This window comes from Ranitomeya imitator, chromosome 9, assembly GCF_032444005.1.
Source record: "Ranitomeya imitator isolate aRanImi1 chromosome 9, aRanImi1.pri, whole genome shotgun sequence".
Lineage (NCBI taxonomy): Eukaryota > Metazoa > Chordata > Amphibia > Anura > Dendrobatidae > Ranitomeya > Ranitomeya imitator.
The window spans coordinates 100,356,567-100,377,242 of NC_091290.1; the positions used below are offsets into that span (position 1 = coordinate 100,356,567).

At 45.9% G+C, this 20,676-nt stretch overlaps 2 pseudogenes; both read left to right on the forward strand.

Annotated features, from left to right (window-relative positions):
• The first annotated feature begins 7,771 nt into the window (after nucleotides 1-7,771).
• LOC138649878 (U2 spliceosomal RNA) lies at nucleotides 7,772-7,994 on the forward strand (annotated as a pseudogene).
• Nucleotides 7,995-9,167: 1,173 nt separating this feature from the next.
• Nucleotides 9,168-9,377, forward strand: LOC138649877 (U2 spliceosomal RNA; annotated as a pseudogene).
• The last annotated feature ends 11,299 nt before the right edge of the window (nucleotides 9,378-20,676 follow it).

The window sequence follows — 20,676 nt, forward strand, 5'->3', positions numbered from 1 at the left end:
ACGTGGAACAGGAAAATCAAAAACTTAGCTTGTCCAGATGATTACAGAAGCGGAAAGCAGAGGTAGCAAGACACACTGATTACATTGATCGCCGGCGAGGAAATGACAAGAAAGCCAGGTTAAATAGGAAACTCCCATATCCTGATAGAACAGGTGGACACCAGAGACCGCAGAGAACACAAGTCACCCAGTACCATCTGTAACCACCAGAGGGAGCCCAAAAACAGAATCCACAACAGTACCCCCCCCTTGAGGAGGGGTCACCGAACCCTCACGAGAACCACCAGGGCGACCAGGAAGAGCCCTATGAAATGCACGGACCAAATCAGCAGCATGAACATCAGAGGCAACCACCCAAGAATTATCCTCCTGACCATAACCCTTCCACTTGACCAAATACTGAAGTTTCCGTCTGGAAACACGAGAATCCAAGATCTTCTCCACAACATACTCCAATTCTCCCTCCACCAGCACCAGAGCAGGAGGCTCAAGCGAAGGAACAACAGGTACCTCATACTTCCGCAACAATGACCGATGGAACACATTATGAATAGCAAACGATGCCGGGAGATCCAAACGAAACGACACAGGGTTAAGAATTTCCAAGATCCTATAGGGACCGATAAACCGAGGCTTGAACTTAGGAGAAGAGACCTTCATAGGAACAAAACGAGAAGACAACCACACCAAGTCCCCAACACGAAGTCGAGGACCCACGCGGCGACGGCGATTAGCAAACTGCTGAGCCCTCTCCTGGGACAACTTCAAATTGTCCACCACATGACTCCAAATCTGATGCAACCTATCCACCACCATGTCCACTCCAGGACAATCAGAAGGCTCCACCTGACCAGAGGAAAAACGATGATGAAACCCCGAATTACAAAAGAAAGGAGAAACCAAGGTAGCAGAACTAGCCCGATTATTAAGGGCAAATTCGGCAAGCGGCAAAAAGGTAACCCAGTCATCTTGATCAGCAGAAACAAAACACCTTAAATAAGTTTCCAAGGTCTGATTAGTTCGTTCCGTCTGGCCATTCATCTGAGGATGGAATGCAGACGAAAAGGACAAATCAATGCCCATCTTAGCACAGAACGTCCGCCAAAATCTAGACACAAACTGGGATCCCCTGTCAGAAACAATGTTCTCCGGAATCCCATGCAAACGAACCACGTTCTGAAAAAACAGAGGGACCAACTCAGAGGAGGAAGGTAACTTAGGCAAGGGGACCAGATGAACCATCTTAGAAAAGCGGTCACACACAACCCAGATGACGGACATTTTTTGAGAGACAGGGAGATCCGAAATAAAGTCCATGGAAATGTGCGTCCAAGGCCTCTTCGGGATAGGCAAAGGTGACAACAATCCACTGGCCCGAGAACAGCAAGGCTTAGCCCGAGCGCAAACTTCACAAGACTGCACAAAAGAACGCACATCCCTCGACAAGGAAGGCCACCAAAAAGACCTGGCCACCAAGTCTCTAGTACCAAATATTCCAGGATGACCTGCCAACGCAGAAGAATGGACCTCGGAGATGACTCTACTGGTCCAATTATCCGGAACAAACAGTCTTTCAGGCGGACAACGATCAGGTTTATCCGCCTGAAACTCCTGCAAAGCACGTCGCAAGTCTGGGAAGACAGCCGACAAAATCACCCCATCCCTAAGGATACCAGTGGGCTCAGAATTTCCAGGGGAATCAGGCACAAAACTCCTAGAAAGAGCATCCGCCTTCACATTCTTTGAACCTGGCAGGTATGAAACACAAAATCGAAACGGGAGAAAAACAGTGACCAACGAGCCTGTCTAGGATTCAGACGCTTGGCAGACTCAAGGTAAATCAGATTTTTGTGATCAGTCAAGACCACCACACGATGTCTAGCACCCTCAAGCCAATGACGCCACTCCTCAAATGCCCACTTCATGGCCAAAAGCTCCCGATTACCAACATCATAATTCCGCTCAGTGGGCGAAAACTTTCTAGAAAAGAACGCACATGGCTTCATCACCGAGCAATCGGAGCTTCTCTGTGACAAAACCGCCCCCGCTCCAATCTCAGAAGCATCAACCTCAACCTGAAAAGGAAGCGAAACATCTGGCTGACGCAACACAGGAGCAGAAGAAAACCGGCGCTTAAGTTCCTGAAAGGCCTCCACAGCCGCAGGAGACCAATCAGCAACATCAGCACCCTTCTTAGTCAGATCCGTCAAAGGCTTAACAACACTAGAAAAATTAGCTATGAAACGACGATAAAAATTAGCAAAGCCCAAGAACTTCTGTAGACTCTTAAGAGATGTAGGCTGCGTCCAGTCACAAATAGCTTGAACCTTGACGGGATCCATCTCAATAGTAGAAGGGGAAAAAATATACCCCAAAAAAGAAATCTTCTGGACTCCAAAGAGACACTTTGAACCTTTTACAAACAAAGAATTGGCCCGCAGGACCTGAAACACCTTCCTGACCTGCTGAACATGGGACTCCCAGTCATCAGAAAAAACCAAAACATCATCCAAATACACAATCATAAATTTATCCAGATATTCACGGAAAATATCGTGCATAAAGGACTGGAAGACAGAAGGAGCATTAGAAAGTCCAAAAGGCATCACCAAATACTCAAAATGGCCCTCAGGCGTATTAAATGCGGTTTTCCACTCATCACCCTGCTTAATCCGCACAAGATTATACGCACCCCGAAGATCAATCTTAGTGAACCATTTAGCCCCCTTAATGCGAGCGAACAAATCAGTCAACAATGGCAAAGGATACTGATATTTGACCGTAATCTTATTCAAAAGACGGTAATCTATACAAGGCCTCAAGGAACCATCTTTTTTGGCCACGAAAAAAAAACCTGCTCCCAAAGGAGATGAAGATGGACGGATATGTCCCTTTTCCAAGGACTCCTTAACATAATCCCGCATAGCAGTATGCTCTGGCACTGACAGATTGAACAAACGACCTTTAGGAAATTTACTGCCAGGAATCAAATCTATAGCACAATCGCAATCCCTGTGAGGAGGAAGCGAATTGAGCTTAGGCTCCTCAAAAACATCCCGATAATCAGACAAAAATACAGGAACCTCAGAAGGCGTAGATGAAGCAATAGAAATCGGAGGTGCATCATCATGAACCCCCTGACATCCCCAGCTTAACACAGACATCGCCTTCCAGTCCAAGACTGGATTATGAGTTTGTAACCATGGCAGACCAAGCACTAAGACATCATGTAAATTATACAGTACCAGGAAGCGAATCACCTCCTGATGAACGGGAGTCATACGCATGGTCACGTGTGTCCAGTACTGAGGTTTATTCATAGCCAAAGGTGTAGAGTCAATTCCTTTCAAAGGAATAGGGACTTCCAGAGGCTCCAGACTAAACCCACAGCGGTTGGCAAATGACCAATCCATAAGACTCAGGGCAGCGCCTGAATCCACATAGGCATCGACGGAAATGGCTGATAATGAACAAACCAGAGTCACAGACAGAATGAACTTAGACTGTAAAGTACTAATGGCAACAGACTTATCAACCTTTTTTGTGCGTTTAGAGCATGCTGATATAACATGAGCTGAATCACCACAATAAAAACACAACCCATTTTTCCGCCTATAGTTTTGCCGTTCACTTCTGGACTGAATTCTATCACATTGCATTGTCTCAGGTGCCTGTTCAGAAGACACCGCCAAATGGTGCACAGGTTTGCGCTCCCGTAAACGCCGATCAATCTGAATAGCCATAGTCATAGACTCATTCAGACCTGTAGGCGCCGGGAACCCCACCATAACATCTTTAATGGCCTCAGAAAGGCCATCTCTGAATTTTGCAGCCAGAGCGCACTCATTCCACTGAGTAAGCACCGACCATTTCCGAAATTTCTGACAATATATTTCTGCTTCATCTTGCCCCTGAGAGAGAGCCAATAAAGCTTTTTCAGCCTGAATCTCTAGGTTAGGTTCCTCATAGAGCAAACCCAATGCCAGAAAAAACGCATCCACACTGAGCAACGCAGGATCCCCTGGTGCCAATGCAAATGCCCAATTCTGAGGGTCACCCCGCAGGAAAGATATTACAATTTTGACTTGCTGAGCAGGGTCTCCAGAGGAGCGAGATTTCAAAGAAAGAAACAACTTGCAATTGTTCCTAAAATTCAGAAAACTAGATCTATCTCCAGAAAAAACCTCTGGGATAGGAATTCTAGGTTCAGAGATAGGAGCATGTACAACAAAATCTTGTATATTATGAACCTTAGCAGCAAGATTATTCAGGCTGGAAGCCAAACTCTGGACGTCCATGATAAACAGCTGAGGTCAGAGCCATTCAAGGATTAAGAGGAGGTAAGACGCAGCCAGGCTGCAATTAAGGCTAGGCACTAACTAACTCTGAGGGAAGGAAAAAAAAAAAAAAAACTTCCTCAGACTACTTTTCCTCCTACTTCAGCCAATACGATTACCACTTTTGGGCCGGCGATACTGTCATGATCCCAATGGCAGGGGATCACAAAAGGACAAGCACACAAAAAACAGAACAAGCTCTAGGGTGATGGAAACTGAGCTGACCGCGATCCTGAACCTAATTCACAACACTAGCAGTAGCCGGGGAACGTGCCTACGATGATTCTAGACGTCTCGCGCCAGCCGAAGGACTAGCTTCCCCTATTAGAAGAAATAAAGACCTCTCTTGCCTCCAGAGAAACACCCCACAGAAATAGCAGCCCCCCACATGTAATGACGGTGAAATGAGAGGAAAGCACATACGTAGTAATGAAAACAGATTCAGCAAAATAAGGCCCGCTAAAACTAGATAGCAGAGGATTCAAAAGTGAACTGCGCGGTCAGCGAAAAACCCTACAAAAAACCATCCTGAAATTACCTGAACTCATGTGCCAACTCATGGAACATGAGGAGTAATATCAGCCCACTAGAGCAACCAGCAACAAGGAATCACATAACTGCAAGCTGGATTAAAACAAAAATAAAGCAAAACGTGGAACAGGAAAATCAAAAACTTAGCTTGTCCAGATGATTACAGAAGCGGAAAGCAGAGGTAGCAAGACACACTGATTACATTGATCGCCGGCGAGGAAATGACAAGAAAGCCAGGTTAAATAGGAAACTCCCATATCCTGATAGAACAGGTGGACACCAGAGATCGCAGAGAACACAAGTCACCCAGTACCATCTGTAACCACCAGAGGGAGCCCAAAAACAGAATCCACAACAATTCTCCAATGCTTCCATTATTTTTGGAGATTTATAACAAACCCCTATCAGTAATTTATTATTTTTCCCCCTCCCCTTATCTCCACCCACAGGGACTCTACATTTTCATTAAATTCACCTAAATTATCACGCCGGATGGGTTTTAAGGATGATTTTACATACAGACACACCCCTCTCCCTCGCTTATCTGTACGGTCATTTCTGAACAGGCTATAGCCCTGCAAGTTAACAGCCCAGTCATAGCTCTCATCCAGCCACGTTTCAGATATCCCCACCATGTCATAATTATGCTCCAACAACATTAGTTCTAATTTGTCCATTTTGTTGGCGAGGCTTCTGGCATTAGTATACATGCACTTTATGTATCTCTCTGCACCTCTATTCTTTCTTAAATTATTAACTCTTCTAACCCCACCCCCATGCCACCGCCACCCCCAACTTCCTTATTTGTGCCCAGGTCTCTATATGCACTATCTTTCCCTCCTATAAAATGAATACCCTCCCCCCCCAATTCCTAGTTTAAACACTGGTTGGGAGTGTGGTGGGTGAGGAGCAATGTTGTGCGGTGCCTGGAAGATGAATACATGGAAGTTTGTGTATGTTGAGAGATTGTTTGTGGGACTGCATGAATCGTAAGAAGGGGGTGTATGTGTTGAGTTTGGATTTTGAGAAGGCGTATGATAGATTGGCGCATGGTTTTTTGTTTAGTGTGTTGGTGAAGATGGGATTTCCTTCTGAGTTTGAGAGAGTGAGAAGTTTGTATAAGAACATTTATAGTTGTGTCTTGTTGAATGGAAATGTGGGGAGGAGAGTAAATGTATTTTTGGGTGTTCGGCAGGGGTGCCCTTTGTCCCCTATCGTATTTATTTGCGCAATTGAGCCTTTGTTATGTCTGTTAAGAAAAGATAAGGTGATTCGGGGTGTGCAAGTACCGGGGGGTGGGGGGGGAGAGTGGAAGATGAGTGGCTATATGGATGATGTGTGTGTGCTGTGTGATTCAGAGTGTTCGGTACGGCGTGTGAAGTTGTTGGTTTCTATTTTTTTATGGAGCATCTGCTTTTAAAGTGAATTGGGAGAAGAGTGAGTGTAAGAATTTTGGGGGAGGAGTCTGAGCGATGATGCTGGAGTGAATGTGGTGAGTGGATCGATAAAGGTTTTGAGTGTGAAATTTTCAGAGAAATTGGATGGAGAGGAAAGCTGGGTGGATGTGAGAGAGAGAGTGGAGCGTAAGTTAAATTTTTGGAATTTGAGGGATCTTACGTTTTTTGGTAAAATTTTAGTTATTAAGAGTGTTGTGTTACCTATTTTTTTGTATGTTGCGATGGTTTTTCCACCAAGCTACATGTGTATTAGAAGATTAAATAGGGTTTTGTTTGTCTTTTTTTGGGGTTCATGTATGGAGCGTGCAAGGAGAGAAATTGTTATGAAGAGTTTGGATAAGGGGAGACTGGGTTTCCCAAATTTGAATGTATTTTTCGGCATGAATATTAAGGTGTTTGTACTGGGCGTGTTTAAGATGGATGGGAAGTATGCATGTATGTGCAGGTTTTTGTTTGGAAATTTCTTGTTTCGTTTGAAATGGCGTGAAAGAGATCTTAGGAGCCCAGTGGCTTTTGAGGTTCCTGTGTGGTATGTGTGGGTTTACAAATTTTTAGTGAAGTATGAACTGTGTGATGTGGACGTGAGATTGTTAGAAAAGAAGAAAGCTGTATATAAGATGATTGAGTGTAGAGAGATGGAATGTGACATTATTGTTGGACGAGCTCACAGGCTGTCCTTGCAAGATCTTTAAATGGTAAGAGGGGATGATGTGCAGAAAGTATGGAAGAAGGTACGTATGAATGGTATGACAAATAGGCAGAGTGAGATTGTATGGCAGTCATTGCATGGGCTGTTGCCGGTGAGGGAGTTTCTGAAAAATCGGGGTTTAGTGAGGAGTGAGAAGTGTCCGAGGAGTGGATTTGGTGGGAGTGCGAGTGTGGTGCATTTGTTCTGGAATTGTCAGTATACTAGAAGTGTGATTGCAGGTCTGGGTCGTTTGTGTAAGGAGCTGTGTGAGGTGAATCTGTTGTCTTTTAAGCTTTTTATGTTTGGATTGGGTATGTGTGGGGAAAAGGAGAGAGTATTGTGGTTGATGATGGCATGTATAAAAGAGGTATTGTGGGATGTGAGGAATATGTATGTGTTTAAAAGGAAAGATATTGGGGTTAAAAATTGTATAAGAATCATTTTGGGAAAATTGTATTTTTGCTTTGTGTGTGATCAGAGGAGGAGGGGGGAGGTGGATGCAGAGGGAATTTGGAAAACTAAAAAGTGGAAACATTTTGTTAATGTATCTTGAGGTGTTTTTTTGGTTGTTAATAAAAAATTTTGTTGTGTTTTCCAATGATGATGCGAATAGCGGTTGCATTGAGTATGTGGCACGCTGTTTTGGGAGTTGAGTTCCTCATAGTTTTGGTTAGCTGACTGTGGAACTTCCCATCTGAGGGAGAAAAAAAATCAGTGTCAGGCCTCGGGGCGGAACAAGTACAAAACCATTTCTGGTTATCGCTTCTCGGCCTTTTGGCTATGATTGATCGTCGTAGTCGCCGCCGCCCCCGAAGATCAATTGTAGTATCTGTTCTTATCAGTTTAATATCTGATACGTCTCCTAATTGGAGACCATATAGTAAGTGGATTTTTAGAACAGGGAGATGGAAAAAGAGCTTGCTCTGTCCACTCCACGCATTGACCCGTTATTGCGGTATCTCCGGGAACAGGGCACTCCTTCTCTGATCCGGCTTCCAAATACAAATTGAATTGAAATCAGCACACATTTTGTTTTAACCCATTATGTGAATTCTTTTCAGGGTCAAAGTTGCACATTTCAAATGCCAAATGCACTTTGCTAGATTTAACTTGACCAATTGCAACATTTTGCGCGCGCATTGTTTGCACCTATGCATGTCAAGCATTGTATTGCCTTCAATATGAAATCTATCAATCAATCTCTCTTTACCGGTTGCAACCGGTGTGTGAAGATGTGGACACGTATTTGGCCTTTGTTACAGTGTTGCAAATACATCGTCTGCAAAGTTAGACCCCTTGCTATCAGTACTTAGTGTTTTAATTTAAGTAACTCATAAGTAGTTCTGCCATACATACCACGTTTGTGACAGCATGATTTCTTTTGTAAAACAATGTCTCCCTCTTGTGGACCACTGACTTTTAAATTTGGTGTCTATGTATTTAAAAAAAAAAGGAAACATGGTGTCTGTGCTGATCTTGAATACGCTGCCTATCTCCACCTTGTGTCAGTATAATAAATGCTTTCTAGCAACCAGGTGCGCTGCCTGCATTAGATAGAATCTGCGCGCTGAACCCTCACGTGTCACAATGGGCCCTTGGCCATGCTCTGGAACCCTCACGTGTCACAATGGGCCCTTGGCCATGCTCCGGAACCCTCACGTGTCACAATGGGCTTGGAACCCTCACGTGTCACAATGGGCTCTTGGCCATGGTCTGGAACCCTCACGTGTCACAATGGGCTGGAACCCTTACGTGTCACAATGGGCCCTTGGCCTATAAAAAGCAGTGTGGTGGCAGCCCTCTTCAGTCTGCTGCTGGAACAGCGGCGGGCAGCAGGGTCTATACCCATCATCAGGAGAGCTAAGGGAAGACAGCTGCTCGCATGTTTGTTTTTTGAATTTCCCTCTCGCACACCTCCTCCTGGCACTCAGTAAGTAGTGCACATTAGAACAAAGAAGGGGGGGAGGGTTACCATAGGTGGGGTTATGCAGATTAAAAACGAGTGGCTCACAGCTTGAACAAACAGCAGATCTGTCATTGTGAAGGCGTCCGATTTGCTAAAATGTCCTCCTCAGGGCAATCTTTTGCTCCATCTCCCCAAAGAGTATCAGTGTTATGCCTTGGTGCGGCACAAGTGCAAGACGATTTCTGGTTATCGCTTCTCGGCCTTTTGGCTATGATCTCTGTCACCACCCAAGATCAATTGTAGTATCTGTTTCTATCAGTTTAATATCTGATACGTCTCCTAATTGGAGACCATATAGTAAATGGATTTTTAGAACAGGGAGATGGAAAAAGAGCTTGCTCTGTCCACTCCACGCATTGACCCGTTATTGCGGTATCTCCGGGAACAGTGCACTCCTTCTCTGATCCGGCTTCCAAATACAGATTGAATTGAAATCAGCACACGTTGTGTTTTAACCCATTATGTGAATTCTTTTCAGGGTCAAAGTTGCACATTTCAAATGCCAAATGCATTTTGCTAGATTTAACTTGACCAATTGCAACATTTTGTGCGCGCATTGTTTGCACCTATGCATGTCAAGCATTGTATTGCATTCAATTTGAAATCTATCAATCAATTATTATTATTATTTATTTATATAGCACCATTGATTCCATGGTGCTGTACATGAGAAGGGGTTACATACAAGTTACAAATATCACATACAGTAAACAAACTAACAATGACGGACTGATACAGAGGGGCGAGGACCCTGCCCTTGCGGGCTTACATTCTACAGGATTATGGGGAAGGAGACAGTAGGTTGAGGGTTGCAGGAGCTCCGGTGTTGGTGAGGCGGTAGCTCCGGTGTTGGTGAGGCGGTAGCTTCGTTGGTGATGGGGCAGCAGCGGTGTCAGTGCAGGCTGTAGGCTTTCCTGAAGAGATGAGTTTTCAGGTTCCGTCTGAAGGATCCGACTGTGGTTGATAGTCGGACGTGTTGGGGTAGAGAGTTCCAGAGGATGGGGGATATTCGGGAGAAGTCTTGGAGGCGATTGGATGAGGAGCGAATAAGTGTGGAGGAGAGAAGGAGGTCTTGGGACGACCGGAGGTCACGTGAGGGAAGATATCGAGAGATTAGTTCAGAGATATATGGAGGAGACAGGTTGTGGATGGCTTTGTAGGTAAGTATTATCAATCTCTCTTTACTGGTCGCAACCCTTGTGTGAAGATGTGGACACCTATTTGTCCTTTGTTACAGTGTTGCAAATATATCGTCTGCAAAGTTAGGCCCCTTGCTTTCAGTACTTAGTGTTTTAATTTAAGTTACCCATAAGTCGTTCTGCCATACATACCATGTTTGAGACCGCATGATTTCTTTTGTAAAACAATGTCTCCCTCTTGTGGACCACTGACTTTTAAATTTGGTGTCTATGTATTTAAAAAAAGGAAAAATTGTGTCTGTGCTGATCTTGAATATGCTGCCTATCTCCACCTGTGTGAGCATTCTAATGCTTTCTAGCAACCAGGTGCGCTGCCTGCATTAGATAGAATCTGCGTGCAGAACCCTTCCGTGTCACAATGGGCCCTTGGCCATGGTCCGGAAACCTCACGTGTCACAATGCGCCCTTGGCCATGGTCTGGAACCCTCACGTGTCACAATGGGCCCTTGGCCTATAAAAAGCAGTGCGGTGGCAGTCCTCTTCAGTCTTCTGCTGGAACATTGGCGGGCAGCATGGTGATAGGTAGGCAGCAGGGTCTATACCCTGTTGTGAATTCTGTTGTCGAACTCCCTCCTGTGGTCGTGAATGGTACTTCGATGAGTTCTGTCCATGAACTCCCTCTGGTGGCTGTGAGTGAAGCTGCTGCTTCTGAGGTTCCTTACACAGGTGACGTGGTTTATCCTTTGGTTGGCTGCTCTATTTAGCTCCACTCAGATCGTTACTCCATGCCAGCTGTCAATGTTCCTGCATTGGTTCAGTTCGCTCCTGGATCTTTCTGGTGACCTGTCTTCTCCAGCAGAAGCTAAGTTCCTGATAGTTATTATTTGTTCATTGTTTCCTTGTCCAGCTGGTTATCATGATTTTGTCTTGCTAGCTGGAAGCTCTGGGATGCAGAGTGGCATCTCCGCACCGTTAGTCGGTGCGGAGGTCTTTTTGCACACTCTGCGTGGTCTTTTGTAGTTTTTTGCGCTGACCGCAAAGATACCTTTCCTATCCTCTGTCTGTTTAGTAAGTCTGGCCTCCCTTTGCTGAAACCTGTTTCATTTCTGCGTTTGTGACTTTCATCTTTACTCACAGTCAATATATGTGGGGGGCTGCCTTTTCCTTTGGGGAATTTCTCTGAGGCAAGGTAGGCTTTATTTTCTATCTCTAGGGCTAGCTAGCTCTTAGGCTGTGAAGAGGCGTCTAGGGAGAGTCAGGAACGCTCTACGGCTTTTTCAAGTTGTTGTGATAGGATTAGGGCCTGCGATCAGCAGAGCTCCCACATCCCAGAGCTTGTCCTGTGTTAGTTTAACTATCAGGTCGTGTCGGGTGCTCCTAACCACCAGGTCATAACAGTACAGCTGGCTGTTGTGAATTCTGTGGCTGAATATACTCCTGTGGTCACAAGTGGTACTGCAGCTTCTGGGCTTCCTCCCTTAGGTGTTCTGGTGAGCTCGTTGGCTGCCTTGTTATTTAACTCCACCTGATTCTGTCTTCCTTGCTCCTTGTCTATGTTCCAGTGTTGGATCTGAGCTTCTGGATTTTCCTGTGGCCTGCTGCTCTGCTTAGATAAGTGCTTCTTTGCTTTTGTTGCTGTTTTTTCTGTCCAGCTTGTCTATTCGTTTTTGCTGGAAGCTCTGAGACGCAAAGGGTGTACCGCCGTGCCGTTAGTTCGGCACGGTGGGTCTTTTTGCCCCCTTTGCGTGGTTTTTTGCTTTAGGGTTTTTTGTAGACTGCAAAGTTCTCTTTGCTATCCTCGCTCTATCTAGAATATCGGGCCTCACTTTGCTGAATCTATTTCATCCCTACGTTTTGTCTTTTCATCTTGCTAACAGTCATTATATGTGGGGGGCTGCCTTTTCCTTTGGGGTATTTCTCTGAGGCAAGTCAGGCTTGTATTTCTATCTTCAGGCTAGTCAGTTCCTCAGGCTGTGCCGAGTTGCATAGGTAGTGTCAGGCGCAATCCACAGCTGCCTTTAGTTGTGTGTAGGATAGGTTCAGGTATTGCGGTCTACAGAGATTCCACGTCTCAGAGCTCGTTCTATTGTTTTTGGGTTTTTGTCAGATCACTGTATGTGCTCTGATTACTGGCACACTGTGTTACTGGATTGCCTTCATAACAGCTGGCCCAAAGTATTAATGCATCTCAATAAAGGGATAAGAGAAGTTCTGAGACCATTTTTTTTTCTTTGCACTGTGTTTTGTCTTTCTTTTCCCCTAAACCTTTGGGTGGTTCAGGACACAGGTGTAGATATGGACATTCAAGGTCTGTCCTCTTGTGTGGATCATCTCAATGCAAGGGTACAAAACAGTCAAGATTTTGTGGTTCAGAATCCTATGTTAGAGCCTAGAATTCCTATTCCTGATTTATTTTCTGGGGATAGATCTAAGTTTCTGAATTTCAAAAATAATTGTAAACTGTTTCTAGCTTTGAAACCCCGTTCCTCTGGTGACCCCGTTCAACAAGTAAAAATCATTATTTCTTTGTTGCGTGGTGACCCTCAAGACTGGGCATTTTCCCTTGCGCCAGGAGATCCTGCATTGCGTGATGTTGATGCGTTTTTTCTGGCGTTTGGATTGCTTTATGATGAACCAAATTCAGAGGATCAGGCAGAGAAAATCTTGCTGGCTTTGTGTCAGGGTCAGGATGAAGCGGAGGTGTACTGTCAGAAGTTTAGAAAGTGGTCTGTACTTACTCAGTGGAATGAGTGTGCCCTGGCGGCAATTTTCAGAAAGGGTCTTTCTGAAGCCCTTAAGGATGTCATGGTGGGATTTCCCACGCCTGCTGGTCTGAATGAGTCTATGTCCTTGGCCATTCAGATCGATCGGCGCTTGCGTGAGCGCAAAGCTGCGCACCATCTGGCGGTATTCTCTGAGCTTAGGCCTGAGCCTATGCAGTGTGATAGGACTTTGACCGGAGCTGAACGGCAAGAACACAGACGTCGGAATGGGCTGTGTTTTTACTGTGGTGAATCCACTCATTCTATCTCCGATTGTCCTAAGCCCACTAAGCGGTTCGCTAGGTCTGCCACCATTGGTACGGTACAGTCTAAATTTCTTTTGTCCATTACTCTGATTTGCTCTCTGTCATCCTATTCTGTTATGGCATTTGTGGATTCAGGCGCTGCCCTGAATTTGATGGACTTGGAGTTTGCCAGGCGCTGTGGTTTTTTCTTGGAGCCCTTGCAGTATCCTATTCCATTGAGAGGAATTGATGCTATGCCTTTGGCCAAGAATAAGCCTTAGTACTGGACTCAATTGACCATGTGCATGGCTCCTGCACATCAGGAGGATATTCGCTTTTTGGTGTTGCATAATCTGCATGATGTGGTCGTTTTGGGGTTGCCATGGCTACAGGTCCATAATCCAGTGTTAGATTGGAAATCTATGTCTGTGTCCGGCTGGGGTTGTCAGGGGGTACATGGTGATGTTCCATTGCTGTCAATTTCCCCTTCCACTCCTTCTGAAGTCCCTGAGTTTTTATCAGATTACCGGGATGTATTTGAAGAGCCCAAATCCGGTGCCCTACCTCCTCATAGGGATTGCGATTGTGCTATTAATTTGATTCCTGGTAGTAAGTTTCCTAAGGGCCGTCTGTTTAATTTATCTGTGCCAGAGCACGCCGCTATGCGGAGTTGCATAAAGGAATCCTTGGAGAAGGGTCATATTCGCCTGTCGTCGTCACCATTGGGAGCAGGGTTCTTTTTTGTGGCCAAGAAGGATGGCTCTTTGAGACCGTGTATTGATTACCGCCTTCTTAATAAGATCACAGTAAAATTTCAGTATCCTTTGCCGCTGCTGTCTGATTTGTTTGCTCGGATTAAGGGGGCTAGTTGGTTCACCAAGATAGATCTTCGAGGGGCGTATAATCTTGTGCGAATTAAACAGGGCGATGAATGGAAAACAGCATTTAATACACCCGAGGGCCATTTTGAGTACCTGGTTATGCCATTCGGGCATTCTAATGCTCTATCTGTGTTTCAGTCCTTTATACATGACATCTTTCGAGAGTACCTGGATAGATTCATGAATGATTGTATATTTGGATGACATTTTGGTCTTTTCGGATGATTGGGAGTCTCATGTGAAGCAGGTCAGAATGGTGTTCCAGGTCCTTCGTGCGAATTCCTTGTTTGTGAAGGGGTCAAAGTGTCTCTTTGGAGTTCAGAAGGTTTCATTTTTGGGTTTCATTTTTTCCCCTTCTACTATTGAGATGGACCCTGTTAAAGTTCAGGCCATTTATGATTGGACTCAGCCGACATCTGTGAAGAGCCTGCAGAAGTTCCTGGGCTTTGCTAATTTTTACCGTCTCTTCATCGCTAATTTTTCTAGTATTGCTAAACCGTTGACTGATTTGACCAAGAAAGGTGCTGATGTGGTCAATTGGTCCTCTGTGGCTGTAGAGGCTTTTCAGGAGTTGAAGCGTCGTTTTTCTTCTGCCCCTGTGTTGTGCCAGCCAGATGTTTCGCTCCCGTTTCAGGTCGAGGTTGATGCTTCTGAGATTGGAGCAGGGGCTGTTTTGTCGCAAAGAAGTTCTGATGGCTCGGTGATGAAACCATGTGCCTTCTTTTCTAGAAAATTCTCGCCTGCTGAGCGCAATTATGTTGTTAGCAATCGAGAGTTGTTGGCCATGAAGTGGGCATTCGAGGAGTGGCGACATTGGCTTGAAGGAGCTAAACATCGCGTGGTGGTCTTGACGGATCACAAGAATTTGACTTATCTCGAGTCTGCCAAACGGTTGAATCCTAGACAGGCTCGATGGTCGCTCTTTTTCTCCCGTTTTGATTTTGTGGTTTCATACCTTCCGGGATCTAAGAATGTGAAGGCTGATGCCCTGTCAAGGAGTTTTGTGCCTGACTCTCCGGGTGTTCCGGAGCCGGCGGGTATTCTTAAAGAGGGGGTAATTTTGTCTGCCATCTCCCCTGATTTGCGGCGCGTGCTGCAGAAGTTTCAGGCTGATAGACCTGACCGTTGTCCAGCGGAGAGACTGTTTGTCCCTGATAGATGGACTAGTAGAGTTATCTCTGAGGTTCATTGTTCGGTGTTGGCTGGTCATCCTGGAATCTTTGGTACCAGATATTTTGTGGCTAGATCCTTTTGGTGGCCTTCTTTGTCACGGGATGTGCGTTCTTTTGTGCAGTCCTGTGGAACTTGTGCTCGGGCTAAGCCCTGCTATTCTCGTGCCAGTGGGTTGCTTTTGCCCTTGCCGGTCCCGAAGAGGCCCTGGACGCATATTTCCATGGATTTTATTTCTGATCTCCCTGTTTCTCAAAGAATGTCGGTCATTTGGGTGGTTTGTGATCGCTTCTCTAAGATGGTCCATTTGGTACCCTTGTCTAAATTGCCTTCCTCCTCTGATTTGGTGCCATTGTTTTTCCAGCATGTGGTTCGTTTGCATGGCATTCCAGAGAACATCGTCTCGGACAGAGGTTCCCAGTTTGTTTCGAGGTTTTGGCGGTCCTTTTGTGCTAAGATGGGCATTGATTTGTCTTTTTCTTCGGCTTTCCATCCTCAGACTAATGGCCAAACCGAACAAACTAATCAGACTTTGGAAACTTATCTGAGATGCTTTGTTTCTGCTGATCAGGATGATTGGGTGTCCTTCTTGCCTTTGGATGAGTTCGCCCTTAATAATCGGGCCAGCTCGGCTACTTTAGTTTCTCCTTTTTTCTGTAATTCTGGTTTCCATCCTCGTTTCTCTTCAGGGCAGGTTGAGCCTTCGGACTGTCCTGGTGTGGACACGGTGGTGGACAGGTTGCAGCAGATTTGGACTCATGTGGTGGACAATTTGACATTGTCCCAGGAGAAGGCTCAACGTTTCGCTAACCGCCGGCGCTGTGTTGGTCCCCGACTTCGTGTTGGGGATTTGGTTTGGTTGTCATCTCGTCATGTTCCTATGAAGGTTTCCTCTCCTAAGTTTAAGCCTCGTTTCATTGGGCCATATAAGATTTCTGATGTTCTTAATCCTGTGTCATTTCGTTTGGACCTTCCAGCTTCTTTTGCCATCCATAATGTGTTCCATAGGCCGTTGTTGCGGAGATACGTGGCGCCTATGGCTCCCTCCGTTGATCCTCCTGCCCCGGTGTAGGTCGAGGGGGAGTTGGAGTATGTGGTGGAGAAGATTTTGGATTCTCGTGTTTCGAGACGGAAACTCCAGTACCTGGTCAAGTGGAAGGGTTATGGTCAGGAAGATAATTCCTGGGTTTTTGCCTCTGATGTTCATGCTGCCGATCTAGTTCGTGCCTTTCATTTGGCTCATCCTGATCGGCCTGGGGGCTCTGGTGAGGGTTCGGTGACCCCTCCACAAGGGGGGGGTACTGTTGTGAATTCTGTTGTCGAACTCCCTCCTGTGGTCGTGAATGGTACTTCGGTGAGTTCTGTCCATGGACTCCCTCTGGTGGCTGTGAGTGAAGCTGCTGCTTCTGAGGTTCCTTACACAGGTGACGTGGTTTATCCTTTGGTTGGCTGCTCTATTTAGCTCCACTCAGATCGCTACTCCATGCCAGCTGTCAATGTTCCTGCATTGGTTCAGTTCGCTCCTGGATCTTTCTGGTGACCTGTCTTCTCCAGCAGAAGCTAAGTTCCTGATAGTTATTATTTGTTCATTGTTTCCTTGTCCAGCTGGTTATCATGATTTTGTCTTGCTAGCTGGAAGCTCTGGGATGCAGAGTGGCATCTCCGCACCGTTAGTCGGTGCAGAGGTCTTTTTGCACACTCTGCGTGGTCTTTTGTAGTTTTTTGTGCTGACCGCAAAGATACCTTTCCTATCCTCTGTCTGTTTAGTAAGTCTGGCCTCCCTTTGCTGAAACCTGTTTCATTTCTGCGTTTGTGACTTTCATCTTTACTCACAGTCAATATATGTGGGGGGCTGCCTTTTCCTTTGGGGAATTTCTCTGAGGCAAGGTAGGCTTTATTTTCTATCTCTAGGGCTAGCTAGCTCTTAGGCTGTGAAGAGGCATCTAGGGAGAGTCAGGAACGCTCTACGGCTATTTCAAGTTGTTGTGATAGGATTAGGGCCTGCGATCAGCAGAGCTCCCACATCCCAGAGCTTGTTCTGTGTGAGTTTAACTATCAGGTCGTGGCGGGTGCTCCTAACCACCAGGTCATAACAATACCAGGCATCAGGAGAGCTAAGGGAAGACAGCTGCTCGCTTGTTTGTTTTTTGAATTTCCCTCTCGCCCTCCTCCTGGCACTCAGTAGGGCACATTGGAACAAAGAGGGGGGAGGGTTACAATAGGTGGGGTTATGCAGATTAAAAATGAGTGGCTCACAGCTTGAACAAACAGCAGATCTGTCATTGTGAAGGCGTCCAGTTTGCTAAAATGTCATCCTCATGGCAGTTTGTGGCAGGTCATTGCTTGGGCTGAAGCTCTAAGGTCCGGTGCAAAACGGACAAGTGAAATCTCAAATGTAGTGAGTCTACTCCAGGATGATGCTACGGTACCGCCTAAGGCGCTATTACCCCGTAATGTACATGAGGACATGAAGTGGAGTACAGGGGAAGTACAGGATGTGAACTGTATGGACTTTGATGCTGAAATTGTTTCTGACAAGGTTTTGCTGCGAAGTTTACCAAATAAAGTTGCCCGTTTTGACTTGTAATTAGACTGTGTGCCTGTTTGTTCAGAAGCAACTGAAAGTAACCCTGAAGAGCAGATGGGAATTCCAGAAGGAGCCGAAAACGGGAACACAAGTAAGCTCAAAGTGAGATGCGATTTTTATGTAGAGGGAGACCAGGGTCTGCCAGACCCGTTATGTCTGGCCATGACTGTGCCCCTGGCGCTCCCCTACACTCACATAACCCGTTACTCGTCACTACTCATTACTCTCTCGAGCATCAGTGTGCTCGGAAAGCTCATTACTCGGCGAGTAGTTTTTGAATGTTCAAACAGGAGCTTGAGTCCCAGACCCGCATGTTTGGCGCTTTTCGACAGCCAATGAACATGTGGGGTTTGCCTACCAGACACTGTAATGCCATTGCCGCCTTGATTGTGGCATTACTATGATTGGCTGGCTGCATGGCATCATTAGGTTTATATAAGACCCATGACTCTATGTTCGGCACACTGTACCTCAGAAACAGGCAGCGTAGAGAGAGGTGCTGGTGAGAGAGGGACAGAATTGTAGCTGCGTATTAGCCAGTTATTCAACCACATTTATATTTTCCCTTCACCATGACAGCACCATACGTGAGAGATGGCATCCGCCCCAGTAACAGGAAACCTGCAGCAGAGATAAAAGAATGGGGCGGCACCTCTCTCCTCAGTTTAGGTTTCCTGTTCCTGCAGGTGGATTCCTGCGGCAGAGCTCCTACCTCTGGAGGGATCTCCCTCTGATGATTGCCAGTCCGGAGGCTGAAGTCCACGGTGGGGGCAGCTGTACTTGGCGGTATCTCGTAGGTGCTGTCAGGCGAAGGGCTGCTGTGGGCCGCGCCTCATCCCCCCGCTGGACTCCCCAGCATTCGCTCTGGGCAGGAGGCAGGTTCGGGGAAAAAGGGGCATGTCCTCACTGACGCTGGTGCCAAAGTGAAGGATGACGAATTTCAGTCGCACGGGAGTGACGTCACACGCCGAGGGAGCAGGTGTGCTGGACGCTTCCAGGCGGAAGTTATTCCAGAGGCGCGCACACCACTCCTACTACAGTGGGGCAAAAAAGTATTTAGTCAGTCAGCAATAGTGCAAGTTCCACCACTTAAAAAGGTGAGAGGCGTCTGTAATTTACATCATAGGTAGACCTCAACTATGGGAGACAAACTGAGAAAAAAAAATCCAGAAAATCACATTGTCTGTTTTTTTAACAATTTGCATATTATGGTGGAAAATAAGTATTTGGTCAGAAACAAAATTTCATCTCAATACTTTGTAATATATTCTTTGTTGGCAATGACAGAGGTCAAACGTTTTCTGTAAGTCTTCACAAGGTTGCCACACACTGTTGTTGGTATGTTGGCCCATTCCTCCATGCAGATCTCCTCTAGAGCAGTGATGTTTTTGGCTTTTCGCTTGGCAACACGGACTTTGAACTCCCTCCAAAGGTTTTCTATAGGGTTGAGATCTGGAGACTGGCTAGGCCACTCCAGGACCTTGAAATGCTTCTTACGAAGCCACTCCTTCGTTGCCCTGGCGGTGTGCTTTGGATCATTGTCATGTTGAAAGACCCAGCCACGTTTCATCTTCAATGCCCTTGCTGATGGAAGGAGGTTTGCACTCAAAATCTCACGATACATGGCCCCATTCATTCTTTCATGTACCCGGATCAGTCATCCTGGCCCCTTTGCAGAGAAACAGCCCCAAAGCATGATGTTTCCACCACCAGACTTTACAGTAGGTATGGTGTTTGATGGATGCAACTCAGTATTCTTTTTCCTCCAAACACGACAAGTTGTGTTTCTACCAAACAGTTCCAGTTTGGTTTCATCAGACCATAGGACATTCTCCCAAAACTCCTCTGGATCATCCAAATGCTCTCTAGCAAACTTCAGATGGGCCTGGACATGTACTGGCTTAAGCAGTGGGACACGTCTGGCACTGCAGGATCTGAGTCCATGGTGGCGTAGTGTGTTACTTATGGTAGGCCTTGTTACATTGGTCCCAGCTCTCTGCAGTTCATTCACTAGGTCCCCCCGCGTGGTTCTGGGATTTTTGCTCACCGTTCTTGTGATCATTCTGACCCCACGGGGTGGGATTTTGCGTGGAGCCCCAGATCGAGGGAGATTATCAGTGGTCTTGTATGTCTTCCATTTTCTAATTATTGCTCCCACTGTTGATTTCTTCACTCCAAACTGGTTGGCTATTGCAGATTCAGTCTTCCCAGCCTGGTGCAGGGCTACAATTTTGTTTCTGGTGTCCTTTGACAGCTCTTTGGTCTTCACCCTAGTGGAGTTTGGAGTCAGACTGTTTGAGGGTGTGCACAGGTGTCTTTTTATACTGATAACAAGTTTAAACAGGTGCCATTACTACAGGTAATGAGTGGAGGAAAGAGGAGACTCTTAAAGAAGAAGTTACAGGTCTGTGAGAGCCAGAGTCTTGATTGTTTGTTTCTGACCAAATACTTATTTTCCACCATAATATGCAAATAAATTGTTAAAAAAACAGACAATGTGATTTTCTGGATTTTTTTTTCTCAGTTTGTCTCCCATAGTTGAGGTCTACCTATGATGTAAATTACAGACGCCTCTCATCTTTTTAAGTGGTGGAACTTGCACTATTGCTGACTGACTAAATACTTTTTTGCCCCACTGTATATAAAAGGGGCAGCCCAGAGAAAAACGCTGGTTCCTTAAGGCATGCGGACTGCTTGCAAATATGACTGAGCCAACGACGGATCCTGACATATCGACGGTGCCTTCACCCAAAATGAGTGAAAGAGCACAAGCTACCGGGGTACCCAGGGTCCTCGAGTGGTGAGTGCCTTTGTAAGGCGAATCACACATGCTGATATCCTGTACACTGTATATTTTAGGTAAAAAAGCCACCTCCAAACAGAAAAATAAAGTTTCCCTATTGCAAAATATTA